This window comes from Panthera tigris, chromosome A3 (genome assembly GCF_018350195.1).
Source record: "Panthera tigris isolate Pti1 chromosome A3, P.tigris_Pti1_mat1.1, whole genome shotgun sequence".
Classification (NCBI taxonomy): domain Eukaryota; kingdom Metazoa; phylum Chordata; class Mammalia; order Carnivora; family Felidae; genus Panthera; species Panthera tigris.
The window spans coordinates 133287865-133309309 of record NC_056662.1 but is presented as its reverse complement, the minus strand read 5'-3'; the positions used below and the strand labels follow the sequence as shown (position 1 = coordinate 133309309).

The following is a 21445-nucleotide window of genomic DNA, read 5'->3' as shown; positions in this document are numbered from 1 at the left end:
GCGACCTGAAAGGTGCGGGCACCCGCCACCGGAGACAGAACAGAGCCGTCCTTCAGAGCCCCGCTGACACAGGCTGTAATTATTCTTCTGATAATTTGGGTTAAAATATTTACACGGGGAGCACAGCTGAAACTCAAACCATAACAATTTTTTAGACTAATTTGTTCCACACAAGAACAAAATCCAAGTTGCCTCAAAATGAAAAGGAAGGAGGATATCTGTTCCCCTTCCGCCACTAAAAGACTTAAAGACAGAACCGCGTGGTGGGAGAGGGCATGCGTCTGGTGCCCAGCGGGCCACGGGCTTCTCTGAGATGCTGGGCCGAATCCTGGCGGCCGGGCCTGTAGGGGACAAGGATTTCTCCAGAGGGCTCCCGCTGTCCTTCATCCGTGGGACAGAAACAGCTCTCACAGCGTCCCCTCCCTCGTGGTGGAAGGCACCCACTCAGGGTCCCACACAGATCTCTGCACCCGAGGACAGGGTGGAGAAGAGGAGCACGGATATGGCTTGGGAGCACAGAAGACACATGCACGGAAGACGCCAGGCAGCGAGAGAGACTGAGGGACATAGAGAAACAGAGACAGAGGCTGAAAGAATGGGCTAAAAATAAAAAAATAAAAAGAGACACAGACAGCTACGGAGAGGAAAGAAGGGAGGGAGGGACAGAGAGAGAAGGCGGGGGGGATGGGAGAGGCCAGGGAGGGGCCCAGTTGGGCCTAATTTACCCCTCCTGCGGGGTGTGCCCACCCTCCTCGTCCAAGGGAAACTGCCTTCCGCTTTGGCTCCGGCCGCTCCAAGTGACAGGGTCAGGTCGGCCCTAGCAGTTCCGAAAAGGATGCTGTACGTCTGGCCAAGACGACGGAGAGACCAAAGTGCACTTCAGCCCCTGGCCCCTGACCATGATCTCCTTGGCGGACCGGTGGCTCCCCTCCCCCACAAAGCAGCAGTCTCTGAGGAATGCTCTGGATGCCTCCGGGAGGAATCCCCGCGCTGAACACACGCCAGCCCTGGACATCCATCCACCGTCCTTCCCAGGTACTAATTACAACTCAGGACGGCAGTAAGATTAGCAGCCGGCCGCAGAGACAAATTCCAAGAGGCACGCAAACTGGGCGACACATTCGGGTTTTTTTTTTTTTTTTCATTCAAAAGAGACCGGAGGAAAAGAAGCCCCCGTCAGTCCCTGCCTGGTCCCTAAGGCTCAGCAAGAAGAACGCTCTTCCTTGGCAACCCGGGTCCGGCTGCGGTGGGGCAGGGAGGACGCAGAACTGGGCGGGAGCGGGAGGACTCCGTCCCGCAGCCTGAGAATCCGCATCTGGCTTTGGGGCTGGAGCTTAGTCAGCACCAAGGAAGGGCTGGCAGCCAACAGGGGGAGGCAGGCGCAGGGCCCTTAGGGGCTGTGAGGGGACATGGCAAGGCCTTGGAGGACAGCCTGGCACACAAGAGCTCAGCAGACCCCCGGCAGCCAGGGGAGAGCGCCTCCCTCCCAGCCGCCGAAGAAACGGAGCGTGCTGACACCTTGATAGTGACCTCCAGCCTCCAGAAGCCGGAGATCACGGGCCTCTGCCGGCTACGCCACTCTGAGCTGCCCCAGAGACCAACACAAGTGCCCGGGAGCTATAATGGCACCTGTTTTACAGGTGAGGACGCGGGAGGTCTGGATCACTGAGACCTTTTCGCCAAGGTTCCTCGACCCGAGCGGGGCCGAGTTCCGGGCACCAACCCACACGCCGCGGTGCACCGCTGACCCTGTGAACTTCAGCAGGGCGCTCGTCCCTTGACCTCCCTGAGTATGAGGCGTCCAGTCCAGGCCAGCTGGGAAATGCACTTGACCCCTGGCCATGGTCACCCCCTGAAGAAGAAGCTGAGTCAGTGGCCCCCTGCTCTCCGCAGGGTGGAAGGAGAGCCGGAGGCACTATCTCAACAAGCAATCAGGAACTAGTTCCCCGGCTCGCAGAGCTCTGGGAGGTTTCTTCAACTTCTGCCACTTCCCCACTTTTTCCCCTTTTGTACCCACCCTTCTGCCCTGCGTGGTTGCTAATTAACCCCTGACAGTAGCAAAGCCTGGCTTGGGGGCCCGCAGAGCCGCCTAAGGCCAGCCGGGCCCAGCCCAGAGGGAGGGGCCCCTGCCGAGAGATTTGGGGGCAGCAGGGACAGCCCAGGCCTGGAGCCGCCAGGGGTATATGAAACCTCCCTTCCTGGGGTGGGGGTGGGGGGCGGGTGCTCCTCAAGAGTCGTCCTGAGTCAGCATCCTGGAGGGAGTGAACCCAGACGGCGACCTTGCTCTGCTGGATTCTTTCCCCTCACCCCCCAGAGAAAGGTCAGAAGAGGGGGTAAGATAACCGAGGGGGGTCTCACTTAGTTACTCACGCAGACGGGTGCCGTCTGCTGCGCCTCGGGAAGGTGCCGGGGAAGTGGGTGAGTGCCAAAGAGCAGCAGGGCGCTCCCCGAAACACGCTCAATTCATCCCAACCCAGGGCACTTGCTGGCAGACGCGTGTGTCACTGGGGCAGCAGCAGGCACGTGGTCTTGCGGAACCAAAAACCCACGTGTTACATGTGTTATTCCCTCCAATCCTCGCGGCAACCCCACGAGGTGGAAGCTGTCGTGTTCAGGGGCGCCTGGGTGGCTCGGTCGGTTGGGCGTCCGACGTCAGCTCAGGTCATCATCTCACGGTTCGTGGGTTCGAGCCCCACGCCAGGCTCTGAGATGGCAGCTCGGAGCCTGGAGCCTGCTTCGGGTTCTGGGTCTCCCTCTCTCTCTGCCCCTCCGCCACTCACTCTCTCCCCCTCTCTCTCTCAAAAACAAACGTTAAAAATTAAAAAAAAAAAAAAATAAAGCTGTCGTGTTAATACACAGATGGGGAAACTGAGACTGGGGCTGGCTGGGTAGCTGGGCGGGAATTCAAGCCTGAGGGACTCCCAGAAGCACAATGCACCTGTCACAGACGGGATGGGTCACGACCGACCCACCGGAAGGCAGCACCTAGCCACTGCCAGGAATGTCCTCCAGGGAGCTCCCATGGCTAATGAGCTCAGAGCCAACCCCGCTGGCGAATCCCGCCCCCCCTCCGCCCCCCCCTTACCTCTAACCCAGCCCTGGGCCCGAGCAGCCTGAGCCAGCTTCCTGTGCTCTGCCCAGAGCAGAAGACAGAGAACCACCCACTCGACACCCATTCTGCAAAAACCCTCGTGTTCCTGCAGACGTAACCATCATCCCTCAGACTCAGCTTCCCCCAAACTTCCCTCCTGCTTCTAATTTTCCAGCCTTTACTAATCTCTGGGGGCAGCGGTCTGGGGGTGGGAGGCAGGTGGGAGGCAGAGAGAGCCCGCTGTGGAAGTTGGCAGGCGTCACCGGGCTCCCCCCTCTCCCTGGAATGAGACAGAATGAGACGGTACACGGTCCTGCTCAGTGCTGGGAAACAGCCTGCCATGAACAGGCCCAGACCCTGCGGTGCCCAGGCGAGCCCTCCGCCCTGTGCGTCCAGCCCTGCTCTGCCCTTGGCCCCTATACCTCGGCTCTATTTCTCTCCACTTCGCAGTTCCCCACGGTCCATACGGATCTAGAGCCTCTCTGCCTGGCCCCCTGCCTTCCTGGCTCACACTGGGCCCTCTGCAAAACCGGCTGGGTGTCCTGCCCTCCGTCCGGGTGTTAGCCACCATCTGGGCCCTGAGAGGTCACTCTGAGACCCTGTCTGAGTCGGGTGGGCCCTTGACGTCTCTGACCTACTCAACTTGGGACCCAGAGATCAGGACAAATATCCCTCCTGTTTCCTGGTTGGGAGCAGGGGGACGTATGTCACTCAGAGCAGAGCAACAGTCTAACCGAACTCAAGATAGGTAACATCTATCGGTTCCCTGCAATCTGCAAGCCTGTCACTCTGCCTGCAAAGATTAGATTAGTGAGGACCCGGTCATCATAAATCCAACTCGAGATAACTCATATCTGGTTGTCTTCTGTCTGTGCCCGTAGCGCCCATGACACAAGCTTCGCCGGCACTTTTTCAAGTGTAGAAGGAGCGGCAGGCCTCTCCTTTGCAAGGTCCCTCGGGGTCTCGGCCTCCACACCATTAGCTCTCACCCAAGGGCCTTTCGGGTTCCCAAGATGGCGGCCCAAGCCTTCGGGACCTCCCATTGGCTGGTCATCGTCGCTTCCTCTGGGTTTTCTGGACAGGCTCCCGGTCGAACGTGTCTCTCGCATTTCTTCTCTTCCTCCCGACTGAAACTCCACGGCAATACAGGCCCCACCCCCCCCCACCCCGGTCCTGAACCCCCTTCCCAGAAGTGGTCATTGGACAGGATTAAACGGTGAATGCTTGTGTCTCGCTGGCATTTTACGCACTTGGGAGAAATGAATAAAGACATGGTCTTTTAATGCAGGAGAGCAGAGCAGCATCTCTGGCTGGCGTCTGACAGCCAGGTCTCCCCCTCTGGGAAAACACACCAGCCAGGTTCCACGGGTGCCTCCTGCCAGTCAGCACCCCAGAAGCGGCCCGACTTCAGTCTTAGAGGTGGCCGAACCCCGAGAGCTCACACAGCCCCTCGGCCATTCTAGCAGACGTCTCCAAAGCCAGAAGTCCCCCGAGAAGTTTCCATTTCAATCTGAGTTCCCCGAGTGCCCCATCACAGTTTGCTTCCCAAGCTGGCGCTCCTCGGATGGGGGCCAAATCTCCACAGGGGCAAGCGCCCAGGGCCTGGCTAGGCTGCCCACGGGGGAGCCGGCCTGCCCGCACCCCCTGACCGCTCCGCTCGCTAACATGAGCTCAGCTGTCTTTCTCCCCAGCGCCAGCCTGGGAAGCACAGGTCTAACTCAGGCAGAGGCTGGCCTCTTCTAAGGGGTTGTTGTCTGCAGCCTGACTCCTGGACATGAAGGGGCAGGAGGCGAAGTAGGCGTCCTCGCTGGGTGGGAGGTTCAACCTGGGGGCGCCTCCAGTCAGGGTTCTGGAACTCTCCAAGGAGACATGGGATGGGTGTTCGGGAACCAGCCAGCCCCCCCACCCCCCACCCCTGGCCTGGCCCCTCCTGCTGGTGAGCCACTCCCCGGGGCCTGGGCTCCCCAAGGCCTCCTCGGATGAGAAGAAGAATCCAGAGCCCTTAAGCAGAGAGCAGACCCCATCAGAGTGGGCTTGAACATTCCTTATCTTAAACACATCCCAATGCTTCATTCTGTGACTCACTTTTGTCAAGCCTCCTCCTGCCCAGAGCCTACAGCAGGTGAATGCCTCGAAAGTTTAACATTCTCCCCTGCTCCCTAGAAGCTCCCTCTTGCCTCCCCTTCCCTCTCTCTGTGTTGCTCAGCCAGTCCTTCCCCCTCTCTCCCTCTCCCTCCCTCTCTCCTCCCTCTCCCTCTTTTTTCTCTCCCTCCCTCTCTCCTTCCCCCTCTCTCTCCTTCCCTCTCTCTCCCTTCCTCTCTCCCTTCCTCTCTCTTCCTCCCTCTCTCGCCCTTCCTCTCTCCCTCTTTCTCTCTTCCTCCCTCTCTCCTTCCCTCTCTCTCCCTTCTTCTCTGCCTCTCTCTCTCCTACTCTCTCTCCTTCTCTCCCTTCCTCTCCCTCTCCTCCTCCCCCTCTTACCCCCTTTTCTTTGTTTCTCCTTCTCTGCCTGGGGGCCCCTACTTTCATGGACCCTCTCCCCAAATGAATGTCCCAATACCTACAAATATTAACTTCATTAATTTGGGAAGGATTTATCAGTGCAGAGGTTAATTATCTCTCCCTGACATGTTTTTACCGAATACATCTGGGTGACAAAATTAATTTCCTCATTAGCTATTTTTAAAAGTGGAACAAGCTAAGGGGGAAATTGGTGCAGGGAGACTGTGCAGAGTGAGCTGTTCCGGCCCGGGCCGCCCCAGGCTCTGTCCCAGCTCCCCTCCCAGAGGCGCCCACTCAACCACGGGAGCAAGGAGCACTGAGGGGGGGCTCAGGCGGAGGTGCCTCCAGAGGGAAGGCCTGTGGGGAGACCTGACATCTGAGGTCTGGGTCCCAGGAGCTCCAGAGAAACAGACTCCAGGGAGAGGCCCAGAACCCACAACCCAGACTCCAGGACACGCCCCCACCCCCACCCCGGGCTGCTCCAGGCCTCCTCCCCGTCCCATGAGGGTACCTCCTATGTGGACACCCAAACCATGTTTCTTCTGAGCAGAGTGAGATTAGCAGATAGAGACAGAGATACGTCCAGAGAGTTCAAGCTCCATGACCTGTTCTGCGGAGCCCAGGAAGCCCGACCTCGTTACCCCGAGGGGCCACAGGGCCGGCTCCCTCATGGTGACCTGAGAAGCCAGACCCCTGCGCTTACACTGGAGGCTTCTGGCCCAGATGCCCCAGCAGGGAGGCCCGCGCGGCCTGCACTGAGGGGAGGCTCCCTCAGCGAGGAGGGAAGGAACACGCGCCTCCAGGAATTCAGAGCGTGGACGTCTCAGACCGTCATGTGGGGGCTGGCGGTGTCAGCAGCTGAGAGCCACGGGACCCTGGGCCAGTCACTCAACTTCTGTGGCCTCAGTTTCCTCCACTGTGAAGGACACAGGCTGCCCCGCTGCCTTAAACCGTCTGGAACCTGCCACTTCACAGATCCCAGGAGCCCCCCAGCCACCGATTCCCTGGCCGTCCAGCCGCTCCTGACCCGCAGTAACCCCCCTCCCTTCCAGGATAGCCTTGCCCTCACTCTGGGCCCATGTCACCCATCAGCGGTGCCTTTCCCGGGACAGAGGCCGCCAGAACTCGGAGACATGGCAAGAGGCCGAGTCCAGGACCTCACTGAGCCAGCCCAGCACCCACACCGGCACCTTCCAGGCTGGCAGGCAAGTGCTTTGGGCCTCATCCTAGCAGAGAAGAAAAAGGGACACGCCGGGATCAGACACTGCCATGGGCCAAAGCCAGGTCAGACCCAGGAGCGAGCCCCTTCCTCCAAGCCCAGACCTCAGTGGGGGTCCAGCTCGGTGCCATCAGCCCTGTCCTTTCTAGGAAATAAGGCAGCGTGGGACTCGGTGCTCGTACAAATCCCGAATTTCCTGTTTCCGTGAACTGAGACACACACACACAACGGCCACTTCTGACCTAGCCCGGAGAAACGGCCATGCTGCAGCAATTCCAGGAACAGGAAAAACCAGACCCAGGGAGCTATCTGAATGTCACAAGCTGTCAGCCTGGGGCAGGAAGGGGACCGGCTGCCAGCACCTCCCTTCCCAGGCTTTATCTCCTGTGCAGTCGGGCCAGCCTTTCTCACGGCCACCTCTTCCTCCTGAGGGCAGGAGGATCCTTGGCACCCGGTGGCCCTCCGCCCTCCCCTAGGCTTCTGGCAAACAAGGACCCCACGTGGATTTGTGCTAAATGACAGAGAGGGGCCCCCACGGGCACCAGCCCCTCCTAAGGAACAGGCCCTGGGCTACCCCAGACTTCAAGGCCCCCTTGCAGGGGGCAGGAGTCCCGAAGGGGGCAGCGCTCCGGCCAGCCCGGCCTGGGGGTGGGGGCGGGGAGCAGGCTTCCGGGCACGGCACTGCCCCCATTTGCTGAGCCTGAGGGTGGAGGGAGTAGCAGGGCCCGGAGAAGACTTCCCAGAGGGCATGGAAAGGAGCTGGGTTCTGAAGGATGAAGAGGAGTCTGCCGAGTCGACTAGAAGGGAGGACAGTGCACAGAGGGAGGAGCATTTGCAGAGGCCCCGGGACTTGGAAAGGGGCCCGCCCCGCTGGGGAACTCGAAGTTGCTCTGGGCTGCGAGCACGTTCACCTCAGAGGCAGAGCGAGGCTGCGGGTCAGGAGCCGCCCTTGCGAGGCAGTGCAGACGCCCGGCCGGAGCTGGGAGAGCCACCGAGAAGCTTGCCCTGGAAACCAGGGAGCTTCTCATGGCCTCGCTTCCTCGAAGAAACACAGTGCAGACCGTGTCCGGTACATTCTCAGAAAACCTCGGGGAGCACACTGCAGGGTCTGGCGTGTCCCTGGTGCCCCGGGTCCTCCCAGGGAAGTGGCTTGCCCACGAGGTTTTGTGGAACCAGGAAAATTCGACCTCGCCCCGTTTTAGAGATGGAGAAACCGAGATAGAGGGAGGCTGTGCATCAGGAAGTCCGTGCCTGTGCCGGGAATAGCACTCCCGTCGCCCTGGACTCCCACGCTTGGACCACACGCTTTTGATGTGGGTGCAGCAGCTGCACGCGTTTTCCTGCGAATGCACCTGGTCGCCCGTGTCACGTCCAAATGTGGGCATCCGGGTGCCGCGAGGTGCCCCACCTGAAATGCCGTCCCCCCTTCTGACGGTGGCAGACAGTCGGGCCAACCCTAGGGCCAGAAAGGAGACGCAGCCGAGCAGAGCCCTGCGTGGCTGCGGGACCAGGGCCCTCGTTCTTGGAGCTCGATTTGCTGAATGCACAGCATCTCCCCCGCTGAAGACCGGAGCGAGCAGGGCGCCCAGCATTCCTGTGCAGGATAAAGGCCGTCTGTGCTGAGCTGCGCTGAAATGGGGCTTTCCCCAGAGGGTCCTGGGGGCGGTGATGCTTCCCAAGGGCTCACCTCCCGCTCTGCTCCCTGGGGGGCGACGGAGGGGGCGTCCGTCTTTGAAAGAACAAATCCTGCTCGGCTCACTTCCTCGGCATTGCCCACGGCTGTTCCCGCCAGCAAGTGCGGAGAGCAGGTCACCAGAGCGGGGCCTTCCAGAGCTGGTCATGCCCGTGCGCAGTGGGGCTTGTCAGCCACCCCCAAGAAGCGCCGGTTTCGAAAGCCAAGGTTCCCTTGTCTTCTGGGCATTGTGTCTTTTTGAGAGGAAAAAAGTAAAGCTTTGCTCGGTAATTTTGTGCTCAGTCCAAAGGCACGTTGCTTTGGAAAGTGGTCAGATTCTGCATTTGTTGATTTCAGAATCCAAAAATATGGCAATGGAGAGAAGGGAGGGATGCTTTTTAGGATTTAAGATATTTTCTCAGACACACTTTAAACATGATTATAGCTTGAAATATTAGTGGTATATGGATCTTCGGCTCAACAGAGAGCTTCTGCTGGCCTAAGTGTACGAGGCATTCCTGGGGTGATTACGGTGTTCACGTCACTCACGAGACAAAAACCCTTCGATGGTGCCCCAGGGTCTTCAGATGCAATAATCACCATTGTCCATTTAGACTCTAGAGAGGGCTGTGCTCAGTACTCTGCACGTATTACCTCCTTTAAGGCTCAACACAGTCAGCAAAGGAAGTATCATTAAACCCACTATACAGATGAGAACACTGAGGCTTAGCACGGAGCCCTGTCTGAGCTTCCGGCACTGTACGCTGTCAGACCTGGGATGAGTCCCAAGCCCCCCAAGGCCATTCTCTGCACACCACCACCACCACCACCCTCTCTCCATTTTCTCCCGCCCCTTTGTCTAATTCCCACCATGGATGAAATCATCCCCAAATCACCTACGACTCCAGTCAGCCCCTGCTCGCTCCTCCCCAGCCCCCCAGGCCCAGGTCAGAAGAGGGAGCTTCTCCAGATCAGGTGACATCCTGTCTCCTCCAGAGCAGGACCCCTGAGAGTAGGTTTGGGCTCCGGCTGCCAGGCAGTGCCTTGCTGGGTCCAGCACAGAGCCCAGTCGACCCGGGAGGAGGCAAGAAATAGGCACCGAATGAACAGCTCCATTCAGCACTGGGGGACTGTTTTCCTTCTTCACAAACCACATTGTCAAGAAAATTAATAAAATCTACTACGAAAGTCATGCTTGAATGCAAAACAGGACCACCTGGAGAGCCAAGTAAAACCCAGACCGCCTGCCCCCCCCTCCCCACCCCCAGCATCAGAGGTTCTGGCCCCACCGGCCTGCAGGGGCGCCGGAGATCCTGCACTTCTCCAGAGCTCCCAGGTGCTCCCTCAGCAGGTTCTGGCCTGGCCCCGCCCCCCGCCACGCCCGCTCCCTCGCCTTGAGCTTATCCTTAGGAAGAAATGCTCTAGACAATCAAGACACTCGACTACACGCGTACCCCACATCCTGGTCAACTTCGAAACTCTGGCCCACAACGCTAAAAAAAAAAAAATTCATGAACCCATTCTCCGTTTTCTAGTTGAAGGAGTCATTTGTGACAGCGGGGGATTTTGCTCTGCATTTATAGAAATGCCAGGAAGTAAAATTTTCAGGGTGACTGTGATATCCCAATCCGGGGCCCTGCAAACTCACCACAGTTACGCCTCGGGGACCCGGGGCTGCCCGTGACAGGGGTGAAGCCCAGCCTAGAGGAACGCTCTGACTTCTCATGACACGCTACCATTGATTTTGGCTCGGGCACATTCGGGGGGTGGAGGTGGGGGTGGGGGGGGGGGGAGGGGAAGCCCTGCCAGCGCACACGCACGCACACGCGGGCACGCGCGCAGGCATGCACGCCAGCTTTCGGTTGGCGATGAGTGTGTGGGCCTTCTGGGCGGCGGCGCCGGCGCGGCCCGGGGAAGGCCCGGACACAGAGGCGGGGCGTCCCCCTGCGCCCCTCGGACCGGGTCAGCCCCGCGCCGGGGAATCACGAAGCCCGGGCCCCTTCCCAGTTACTGTAGCCCGCGGGGCTAGAAAACCAGTAGCAGCTGGCAGGAAATGGGTAGGAGCACTGACCACAGATAAACTGTAGGACTCCGCAGAGCAGCGGCAGATTGACTCCGGGACAGGAAGCGGCGCCGGCGGGCCTCGGCCCCACGCCCGCTCCAGGGGCGCTCCCGGGCTACCGCCGGCTGCACACGCCCGATAATGCTCGGCGACGCGGCTGGGGGGTCGCGGGGAAGTGAAGGGCGAGGCCAGCCGGGCACGGGCCCCCACCCCGGGGAGGAGCAGCGGGGTCAGAGGGACGGAGGGGCACTGAGAAAACCCCGGGGCTGCGAGTTCCAGGGGCTTCTGTCACCGGCGGAGGTGGGGAGGGCAGTGGTTCTGATGATCACACCCTTGGGATCCAGTCAGCTGAAGCCCATGTGCTTCGTAAACCTGGGTCCCTGCAGCAAAAACAGCCAGCTGGCAGGAGGAGAGAGGCCAGGCCCACGGAGAGTGCGTGGGGGGGAAGTGCTGAGTTACAGGCCCACGTTGTCGAAAAGTCCCCCAGCACTGTGGGCCATTCAAAGGACAGACCCTCTGAAGTTCACGATAGAGAAAATAATAGCCAGGTGCTGTACCAGGTCCCTCCCACTCTTGACTGCTCAGACACCCTCAGAAGTAGGTCAGATTTCCCCCCATTTTACAGGCGAACAGACTGAGGCTCAGGGGATTACGTACACCTTGCCCTGGCAGCACCCAGAGTCACGACCCGAGTGCAGTCTCTGCGCTGTGCGCCGGGTGAAATAGCCTCTATTCACAGCGAGCCTGGAGGTGTGGAGGTGAGGGAAGGAGGGCAGGCGAGCAAAGCCCCCAGCTGAGTGCCTGCGGTCAGTGTTTAATGACATCCTCCCGGGGCCGGGCCCACCCCGCCCAGCGAGAAGGGGCCCAGCCTCTTTGCACTCCCCAGAAAAGACCCAGGGGTCCTTCCAGAGACCTCTGGACCTCGCTTCTCTGCAGCCGGCTTCCTGAGGAGCTGCGGTGGAAGCTGTCATATGTGCAGTGGAACTTGAGAACCAGACTGCAGCCCCAGGGGGTGGGGCTTAGCTGAGAAGGGCTGGCTGGAGCTCTCCAGGGGCCTTCCTCGGCTCTCCCTGCAGACAGCAGTGCTGGGGGAGCGGGGGTGCCCTTCCAGGGGCTGAGAAGCCGCTAGGGGCACCTGCCCCTCTGGCAGGAGCGGCCCGTCTGCTGGCACTGAGGCCAGCTCTCAGGGTAGCAAGACAGGAGTTCAGCTGGGCGACTGACTCACCCTTGTTCCTGGAACTGTCTGAAGGCGGGAGAGGATGCTGTGGGTAGGTTCTAACTGTATCATCTGGGCTGGGGCCGGTAGCAGATGGTCCTTACAAAAAAAAAAAAAAAAAATACTTCCATGTGGGCTTAAAATAGCACAGCACTCACCATCAGCTGAATGGGGAAATGTATGGGCCAGTCCGTCACGTGGGGGTGGGCGCGGCCGGCTGCAGGTTGGGACACGGGGCCGGGGCTCCAGCCTCTGTGGCCGAGGCGTGGAAGGCAGAAAAGGGAAGCCTCGGGCACCCGCTGTCTGCCTGGCCTCGTGTGAGGCAGGTGGCGGGGCGGACGCAGCCCCGCTCAAGCCCCACGACAGTGCTGACCCCAGGAGCCCCAGGGCCACAGCGAGGACCTTGAGCCTGGAGCGCACACAAGGCAGGCCCGGGGGCAGCAGAACGCAGAAGCGAGGCTGTCGTGGGGCTGGAGAAAATCTCAGAACTGCCACTCACCATCCGTGTGCTCTGGGGCACCTCCCCCGCTTCCCCTCACTTTGTTTACCTATAAAGCGTAGTCACATCATCCCGGGAGGGTAGAGGGTCCCTACCAGGAGCCCCACACAGGCAGGTGCTCTCCGAATGAATGCACAGCTGGGGAGGGCCGGGCTCACTCCCTGAGGCATGAGGGCGTCCTCAGCCTCTCTCCCCTCTCACGTGTCCTTACTTAAACCATGCTGCGTTCTGGCAAGTGAGAGTGGCACGCTCTGGGCTGACGCCGTGCGGGCGCACACTCAGAGGGGAAGAAGGTGACAGGAAGGGACCCACAGGCCGCGCGTGTGACCGGCAGCGAAGGCGGCACTCGGCCTGGTGGCTGGAGGCCCCGACTCTCTCCCGCCCGCCCCCCCTAGAGCTCAGCCCGTAGAGCCTAGGCCAAGTGGCCTCTGAGGGGTGGGAGGCCCCCCAAGTGCAGAGCCGCTGGGGGCAGGCGCTCCAAGGGAGCCAGGAGGCCCTCAGGTGGCTTGTCCAGCACAGAAGGCTTGCCCGAGATGGTGGCTTTCTGCAGAGTTCACCCTCGTGTCCTCCGGGGGGACGCTAACGCTGGCTCTGCCAGAGACTGAAACAGAGTGTGATTTGTGCCAACCTCGGTGATGGAAATGCTCCCATCGTGGCCAGTGCGATCTCCGAACGTGGACGTGGGAAGACAGCACGCTCAGCTGCCATGAGCTCCACCGACCAGCACATCACTGGCGATGAATATACCAGCCGCCCCACATGAGGCTCGCGGGACAGCCTGAGGCTTAGGGGGACACGTGTAAGAGTTAAGACGTGGACACTTCAGTTAACCCTGTGGTTAACTGTGTCTGGTTAAAGCCCAGCTCTGCTGACTAGCCGTGTGGCCTTGGGCGAGTTACAGAACCACTCTGGGCTTCTTACGTGAAGCGAGGACAGCCGTCGCGCCACCCTCGTTATAAGGGTAACTGTCTGGTGGTGATAATCTGTACATAATGAGCTATTATTTTAGATGATGTAACCGAGGTCAAACACGGGGCTCTCCCGGCCAGCTCTGGTCTGGAAGGAGCACGTGAGAGGCTCACCCACCCCAAATCAAACACAGACACGCCTGCGCTTGACCCGACGCCCCCTCACTGCCGCTTTCTCTCTCCTCCCTCCGACACTTCTTCAAAGGGATGTCAGGCCGCCTCCATTTCCTGTCCTCCCGCCCACTGGTCCACCCGCTGCCCCCGTCAAGCCACCACGTCAGTTCTTGCCCACGTCACCGGTGGCCCCACTTTCCGATCCACGACACATTTCTCAATCATCCTCTTACTCAACTTTCCATTAGGACCTGCTGACCCCTCAGCCTCAGGGACATGTGTGTCCCTCGTTCCTCTCCTGCTTCTTTTCCCCATCTCTTTGCCTGGGTCATCCTTCTCTGCCTGGCCGATAAATGAGGGTGCCTCCAGCCTCAGACGGGGTCACGTGGCCCCTGCTCACCGCCGTGTGGGTAAGCTCGCCCACTCCCACGGTCTCTGCTGCTCTGTGTGTATCCCAGCCTCCCCCGGATTCCTCAGTCCGGGCTTCCCCTCGGCCCCCACAGCAACACCAGCGCAAGTCCGAACCAGCCCCTCCGGCCCGGTCAGAGACGCCTCCGGCTCAGCCCGTCCAAACCCGAGCTCCTGACTCCCTCCCTGGACCTGTTCTGCTTCCCGAGTCGGCAGCTTCCTGAATGGTCACCCCCATGGATTCTTTGCCACCACCCCTTCCCTTGCCCCGGACTAACGTACCCCGAGTTGTTTCCCGCCTGGCATCCTGGCATCCACTTGGTCCTCTGTCTTCGCCCCACCCCCCCAGCGTAAGCCAGGACCATCTCAGGGACCAGGCAACGCTACAGCCACCCAGCTGTCCTTCCACCTCCACGCTTCGCCCTCCGGTCCGCCGTCTGCTCCCACACCTGAGACGCGGTCAGGTCCCCCTCACCCAGGACGCTCTTGGACACAGACCAGAATCCCAATGTGGCCTCTTAGGGCCTGCATAACTAGCCTCAGACTATTTCTCTTTCTCTTTGTCTCTCCCCTTTCTTCGCAAACGATGTTCCTCTTATCTGCCCCTGCACTCACCCCTGCAACCCAATGCCCCGTTCGTGCTTCTGATTCCAGCCTAAGCACTGCTTTCACGGGAAGACCTTCCTTCTTCCCTGTGCCACCTCTGCTCCTTACCCGCACACAGGAGATACCTTGTATTATCCCCCCCCCCCCCCACCGACCTTCCTATATCATTTTTGTCATAGCTGTTAATAGGCTTGGAACTATTCACTTACATGTGTGGTTAATTAACATTTATCTCTCCCCCTGGGCTAGGAGTCCCCAAAGCCAGAGCAGACCAGCATTTTGAGCAGGGTAATGCTTTACCCTGGGGCATTGTCTGCGAACTGGCAGGAGGGCCCGGCCCCACCCACCAAATGCCTGTGGCCCTCCCAGCCACTGTGACGGCATTAGAAGCCCGTGGACATTTCCACACACCCTGGCAGGCTGGCCCCCGGCCTCCTGCCCTAGATGGTGAGAGCAGAGGGGACAGGAGTGCATCTAGGTGTGTCCTGCCCCCGTGGATGGCCCAGTACAGAGTGGATGCTCTGAAAACACGCGTGGATGAGGGAACGGAGCTCCCGCCTGAGGGTTTTGAACAAGCCACGCCGTCCGCCATGGCAGGCACCACTCAGGGACTTGCAGTGGGGGTTCAGGAGGCCATCTGGCCTGTGGTGGGACTTGACAGTGAGCCTCACCTCCCGGGCGACAGAGTCGCCTCGCGGTGCCCGCCCAGAGCTCCAGCACAGAGGAGCACGGTCAGCCCCTTCACCGTCTCACCATCTGTGGCCACTCCGGGCACAGGGTGACAAGGTCGATCCTCACTTGACCGTGTGCCCAGGAGAAGCCGCTGGCACCTTTTCTCTGCTTGTCGGGCTCTCTGCCTTCTCCCCACCTGCTGCCAAACTTCCACGTAGCCCTGCCCCGTGTGGAGCTGACTGCCAAGAAGAACCAGACTCTCAGGCCAGGCCATCAGGGAGGGGAGGGCCAGTGGGGGATGGGTACTGCCCCAGATCAAGGCCCCAGCTCTTCCCTCTGGCTTCCCCCTCTGCACTTCCTCTCACATGATGAGCCTCTCTCCCCATCATCCAGATTCCAATCACTGCAGCCAGTTTGGTGAACTTTCACCAATGAATTCACCTCGGGTTCCGTGTCCATTCATGCGACAGACATCTGTCCGGCACCCACTTTGTGTCATCGGGACCACCCCGGCACGCGCCTCCACGTTCCCCCTGTGCTGGCCTCTCCCGTTGTGCACGTGCGTGCGGTCCAGCACGTCTCGCGTCTTGGGTCTACGGTCTTGTGCGCGCTCGATCCACCAGTTTAACAAGATGGCTTCGTACCGTTCTGTGCTGGGGCAGCGCTTGGCCCTGGTCGCACAGTAACCAATAACTCCACATGTCCCTGGCCTCAAGGAGGTCACTTCTGATCCTGTTTCCCTCTTCATCTGCCTGCCTTATTTAATCCCTAACCCCCTTTTCTGTGTCAAGCGCACTGCTGAGTCCTGGAGACCCTTCAGCATTAGGAAGAGTGTCGACATCTGACACGATCAGAGAATAAGACCGAGGGCTTTAAATGGAAAAGTAGGGCATAAAGTACAGACAAGATGCCATAGAAACTCCAAGCAGGAGAGGTCAGCATGGGCTGAGCAGTACAATAGAAACTGCAGGAGGGATTAGCATCAGGTTCCCCTTTAAAGAACAGAAAATAATAACAATGGCAGCTAATACTTACTGAGCGCTAACACTGTTCTGATCAATTTATGAGGACTGTCTTACCTAATTCTCACAATCACCCTACAACACAGGTGTTATTCTTGTTCTCATTTTGCAGACAAGAAACTGGGACACTCGGGAGTAATTGTCTTAAGGTTGGGCAGCTTGTAAACGGCAGAGCCAGGCCTTGAACCTATGCAGCCTGGCCTCCAATAGTGCTCTCAGACACCACCAAGAGGATCTGACTGTATTAGCTATCTACAGCTGTGTAACAAATGTCCTCCCACTTAGCAGCCTGACACAACACAGAGTTGTCATCTTGCAGGTCCCACGGGTCGGGAATCTGGGACTGGCTTTTGGCCTCTCTTGAGCTGCAGTAAGATGAGAGCCCGTGTCCCCTCTGGGGGAGACTGGGGGAAGACTTGGTTCCTAGCTCGCTCTCGCGGTGACCGGCAGGCCTCAGGTCTCAGCTGGCTGTTGCTGGATTCCTCACCTCCTTGCCTCGTGGGCCTCTCCAAGGGGCAGCTCACACCACAGCAGCCACTCTGCTCAGAGCGAGGGAACAGGAGAGAGGGAGAACAGGACAGAGGTCACCGTTGACTTGTATTCCAGTCACGGAAGCGACATCTTGTCGTTTTTGCCGTTGTCTGTTGTCTTTTGACGAGAGGCAAGGTCATCGGATCTGGCCAACACCCAAGCGGATTGCAGTAGGGCACGGACACCGGAAGTGAGGGCCGTGGGCCACCTCAGAGGCCGCCCGCCACATCGGGCTAGCGGAGGAGACAGGCGTCCACAAACAATGTGAGGCGTGAGCTCATTATCTACGCCCCCCCCCCACCCGGTTCCTAACCCCAGAGATCCCAACTGTGTGTTCTTAAGTAAGAATAATAGTCTCGAAGTGAGCTAAAACTTGATTCCCAGCCTGAGAGAATTCTTCCTCCTGTTCTTCCCAGAAACTAAGTGCCAAATAAGACAAGCACTTCTTAAAGATCAGCGGCGCACTCGGCTATGTAAGGAAACACAAGTGTATTTGTATTTCGCTGGCGTCGGGCTCAAAACTTGGCAGCAGGTTTCACTCCCACGCCCTCGCCATACGACTTCGGGCGGCCCCCCTAGAGTGCTTCTCTCTCTATCTTTTCCTCTTCTCTCCCACTGCCCGTTAAAGAGGAGGCACCCTGTGGCTCCAGGGCTAGAGTTTCTCCTTCCGTCATTTCCAAGCACCGCCATCAACGTCCCTTCCGAGAGCCCTTCGCACACAGGCCCGGTCACCACTCAAAGGCCATCCGTGGCTCCGAACTCAAGCCCGGAGTTCAAGACCTTCCATTCTGCAGCCCAAACCTGCTCCCCACGTAACGGTGGTCCAGTTAAGCTGGTCCATGTGCCTTGAATCTTCCCGTTCCCATGCCTCCGTTCACCCCATTTCCTAAGCCTTGAGTGTTTTTCCTGCTCCTCTTCACCTACTCAAATCTTGGCCACCCTTCACGGCCAAGTCCATGCCCCACCTTCTCAATGAACTTCTCCAAGACTCCTCCAGCAACCCAAGGCCAGGCCTGGCGGAAGGCAGTGCGTGTTCAACAAGGTCAGCTAAATAAAAACACTCATCAAGGGGCCCCTGGGTGGCTCAGTCGGTTGAGCTTCCGACTCTTGGTTTCAGCTCAGGTCATGATCTCACAGTTCGTGAGTTCAAAGCCCTCATCAGGCTGTGCTGATGGTGCAGAGCCTGCTTGAGATCTTTCTCTCTCTCTGCCCCTCCTGCTCTCTCTCTGTCTCTCTATCACCCTCTCCCAAATAAATAAACTTAAAAAAAAAAAAAATACTCATCAAAGCAAGGAAACCACTCCAGAAAAGTTGTCTGAGTTTTCCTCCCTAAACCTACAGCCTTGTCCTCATCACCACTACCTGCTTACTCCCGCCGGGGCACTCTGGACTCAGCCTTCTGGCTCACCTGCACAACGTTCCCAACACCCTTCTGTATGACCGCTGGCCACCACCCAACCCCATGTCCTAAGAGACGGCTTTCTCCGGGCCCCACATATCTCCCGCTGCCCAGGTAATCCCAGTTAGACTAAGCACTTTCATCCGCTGAGTCTGATTCATCCCTGAATCCAGAGCAGGGCCCAGACACGGAAAACATGGTCGGGAATGGTGAAGAAGACGAAGAATGTTCATTGATAGGACTCCTGCATAAAACACACCAAAGGTGCTTCACTCGTTCTTTCTTTAGTGCGCAGAAATCCAAGGGTATCTTTCCACTTCAAAATCGAAGGACATAAACTCGGTACCGTCCTGCCAGGGAGGAAAGCACGGGGATGCTCGAGGTCAACAGTGAACAACGGCCTCCTCTGCCATAGCTGTGGAGCCACTGAGGCGGTGCGTGCGAGGTCCCGAGGTCCAACAGTCCAGGGTGAGACAGGCAGGCAGCAGACGGAGGTGCGGATGTGAGAGGCCGACGTGAAGCAGGCCCGCGGTGCGCACTGGGAGCATCGCACCCACACTCCCCGTGTCGGCGTGGCCCCCAAGGCTTCCAGGTGCCACCTCCCGCTCCCCGGCCACGGGACATGACACCCACATTACTCACTACACATTCACTCTTGAACTTTATATCCTGCTCTTCTCTTTTCGCACGTTGTTCAGAAATAAACGCTGGTGCCCACATTACATTTTGCTTTTAAACAGCCTGCCGCATGGGGCGCCTGGGTGGCTCCGTCGGTTAAGCGTCTGACTTCGGCTCAGGTCACGATCTCATGGTCCGTGGGTTCGAGCTCCTGTCGGGTTCTGTGTTGACAGAGCCTGAAGCCTGCTTCAAATTCTGTGTCTTCCTCTCTCTTTGCCCCTCCCCTGCTCATGCTCTCTCTCTCTCTCTCTCAAAAATAATGAATAAACATTAAAAAAAAAAAAATTAATAGCCTGCCACAGGGGAGATTCGCCTAGGGCTCTCGCAGCCACACCAGATGGGGTCCAGGCCATTTGCATGGAAGGCAGAAGTTAGAGCTAGTGGGAGCTGACAGGGAAGGGCACTGCCATCCCCGACCGGGGGCCTCGAAGGAAGTCTCTTGACTATTCTAAACTAAGGCTGGCTTTTCTAAAAAGCACCTTCTCTCAGGCTTTTCCATCTCAGGACCACTTTATATTCTTAAAAATTATCGAGCATCCCTAAGGAGCTTGTGTTCATGTGAGTTGTATTTGAAGATATTTACTGTACTGGAAATTAAAACTGAGAAAATCTTTGAATATTTTTCAATTTGTATCAAAAGTCACAATATAGATTCATCACACATTGGCATACATTTTTACATTTTAAGAAAATAACTGCATTTTCCGAAGCAAAAATAACAGTGAGCAGAATGGCAACAGTTTATGCATTTCCCAAGCTCCCTAAGTGTCTGAATTAATGGAAGACAGCTGTATCCTCACATCTGCTTCTGCTTTCAATGTGCACATTATGCTGTTTTCGTTGAGGGACGTGAAGGAAAGTCAGCCTCAAATATATAGTTGGACAAGAGAGAACAACGTCGTGATGGCTTTTTCACGTCATTGTGGATGTTCTTCTTTGATAGTACACCAAAACTCAACATATGGTACTTCCTTTTTATTTTTTTTTTTATGTGTGTATTTCTTTTGAGGGAGAGAGAGGAAGAGAGCAAGTGGGGGAGGGGTAGAGGGAGAGGAGAGAGAGAGAGAATCCCGAGCAGGCTCCAGCCTGTCAGCACAAAGCCAGCCGTGGGTCTCGATCCCACAAACTGCGAGATCACGACCTGAGCAGAAATCCGGAGTCAGACACTTAACCGGTTGAGCCACCCAGGCACCTGTTTGGTACTTTCTTGAAGGTTAGTTGCACTGTCAAATCTGAAACCATATCAGTTAATTTTTCAAACACCGTTGCATTGAAACCCACTGTAATATATTTTGGATATTTCTTTACCTGGTCAAGCATTTGCAACATCATGCATTCATCACTTGGGAAATACTGATTCATTGAGTTATGAGCATGTGTGATATGTTGACATATCTCCTTATACAACATCCATAAATCATAGCAATAACATAACCATTTAAGCTCATCAGAAAACTCTGAATTAGGAAGCTATCAAACTCACAGCAGTGGATACAAGTTTTCTAAAATTCTAATTTTCACTTGAAAGTTTCAATTTTTTTAAGTTTATCTATTTATTTTGAGATGGAGAGAAAGCACAAGTCGGGGAGGGGGGGGCAGGGAGAGGGGGAGAGACGGAGAATCCCAAGCAGGCTCCCCACTGACAGCACGGAGCCTGGCATGGGACTTGAACCCATGAACTGTGAAATCATGACCTGAGCCACATCAAGAGTCAGACACGTAACCAACTGAGCCACCCAGGTGCCGCTTGAAAATTACAATTTTATAATTGGCAACAAATATTGTCAGATATTTTTCTTAAAGAAATAGACTCATTTCATTTATTTTCAGGTCTGAAACAACTGGGTTTGGCAGTGAGTTGTCCTTTTCATCAACACCGTGCTGTGCAGAAAGCCTGGACAAGAAACCCAGCCCCTCGCCGATGACCCGTGACGTTGGGCCACACGAAGCCATTCTGATCATTTAATTCCTTTTCATTTAACAACATTTTAAAAAATCAGTACGCTTCTTTCACCCTTGTTCATTTTCTCTGAGGTGTGGGACAACAGCGAGACGGATGTTCCCGGCCATGGACCCCGGAGCCAGGTCGCCGCGTTGGAATCCCGGCTCTCTCATGGCTCCGCCACGTGAGTGGGTCCGGTTTCCGATTGCTCTCTGCCTCGGTTTCCTCGGCTGTACAATGGGCCTGCTTGGCGGTGCTGCTGTGGGGACCCAGCGAGCTCCTGATGACGACCTCACTAGAGGCAACTGTTGGCACTCGGCAGACAGGCCGGCCAGGGGCCCTGCGCTCGGTGGGAGGGCCTCCGCAACCCGCCGGCTTTCCCACCCTCCAGGCAGCACGTGGCCCCTGTCTCAGGTGACAGTGTGTCTAGGAATCTAGAAAAGTTCAACTATGGGCAGCCCTCCTGGCTCTCTCCTCCCCCTCCTGTCAGTGAGGAGAGAGAGGCCCGGGCAACAGGGCCCCCGACACCCGAGTCCTGCGGGGCCGGGAGGAGATGGCGGCAGGCGACCTGCCATCATCACCTTCCGGCGGGGGCACGGGTGACAGTACGGGTGACCTGGGGGGAGTGCCCACAGGCTCCGGTCCGGCAGCTGAGCACGAAGCAGGGATGCCCTGCATCTGGGGGAAGCTGTGCGGGAGCGGCCACCCCAGTAAGCACAGCCCCCACGCCGGGAAGGGGGCGCACCAGCCCGCCCAGCAAGGGCCTCCTCCTGTACCAGTCGTGAGGGACTCTCCCCCACTGCAGGGCAGGGCCAGACCCCATCCCACGAGGCACAGTGCTCCGGGA

General features: G+C 57.8%; 1 long non-coding RNA gene across 3 annotated transcripts in view; it reads right to left on the bottom strand.

The window, feature by feature from the left end:
* The window catches only part of LOC122237445, a 49077-nt gene extending 34423 nt beyond the window's left edge, over positions 1-14654 (bottom strand). For all 3 annotated transcript variants that reach the window (XR_006216039.1, XR_006216038.1, XR_006216037.1), the window contains exons 1-2: positions 14564-14654; positions 11769-11858 (exon numbers count right to left, since the gene is read on the bottom strand). This is a non-coding gene — a long non-coding RNA (uncharacterized LOC122237445). The remainder of the gene's footprint in view (positions 1-11768; positions 11859-14563) is intronic.
* Between the last annotated feature and the right edge of the window lie 6791 nt (positions 14655-21445).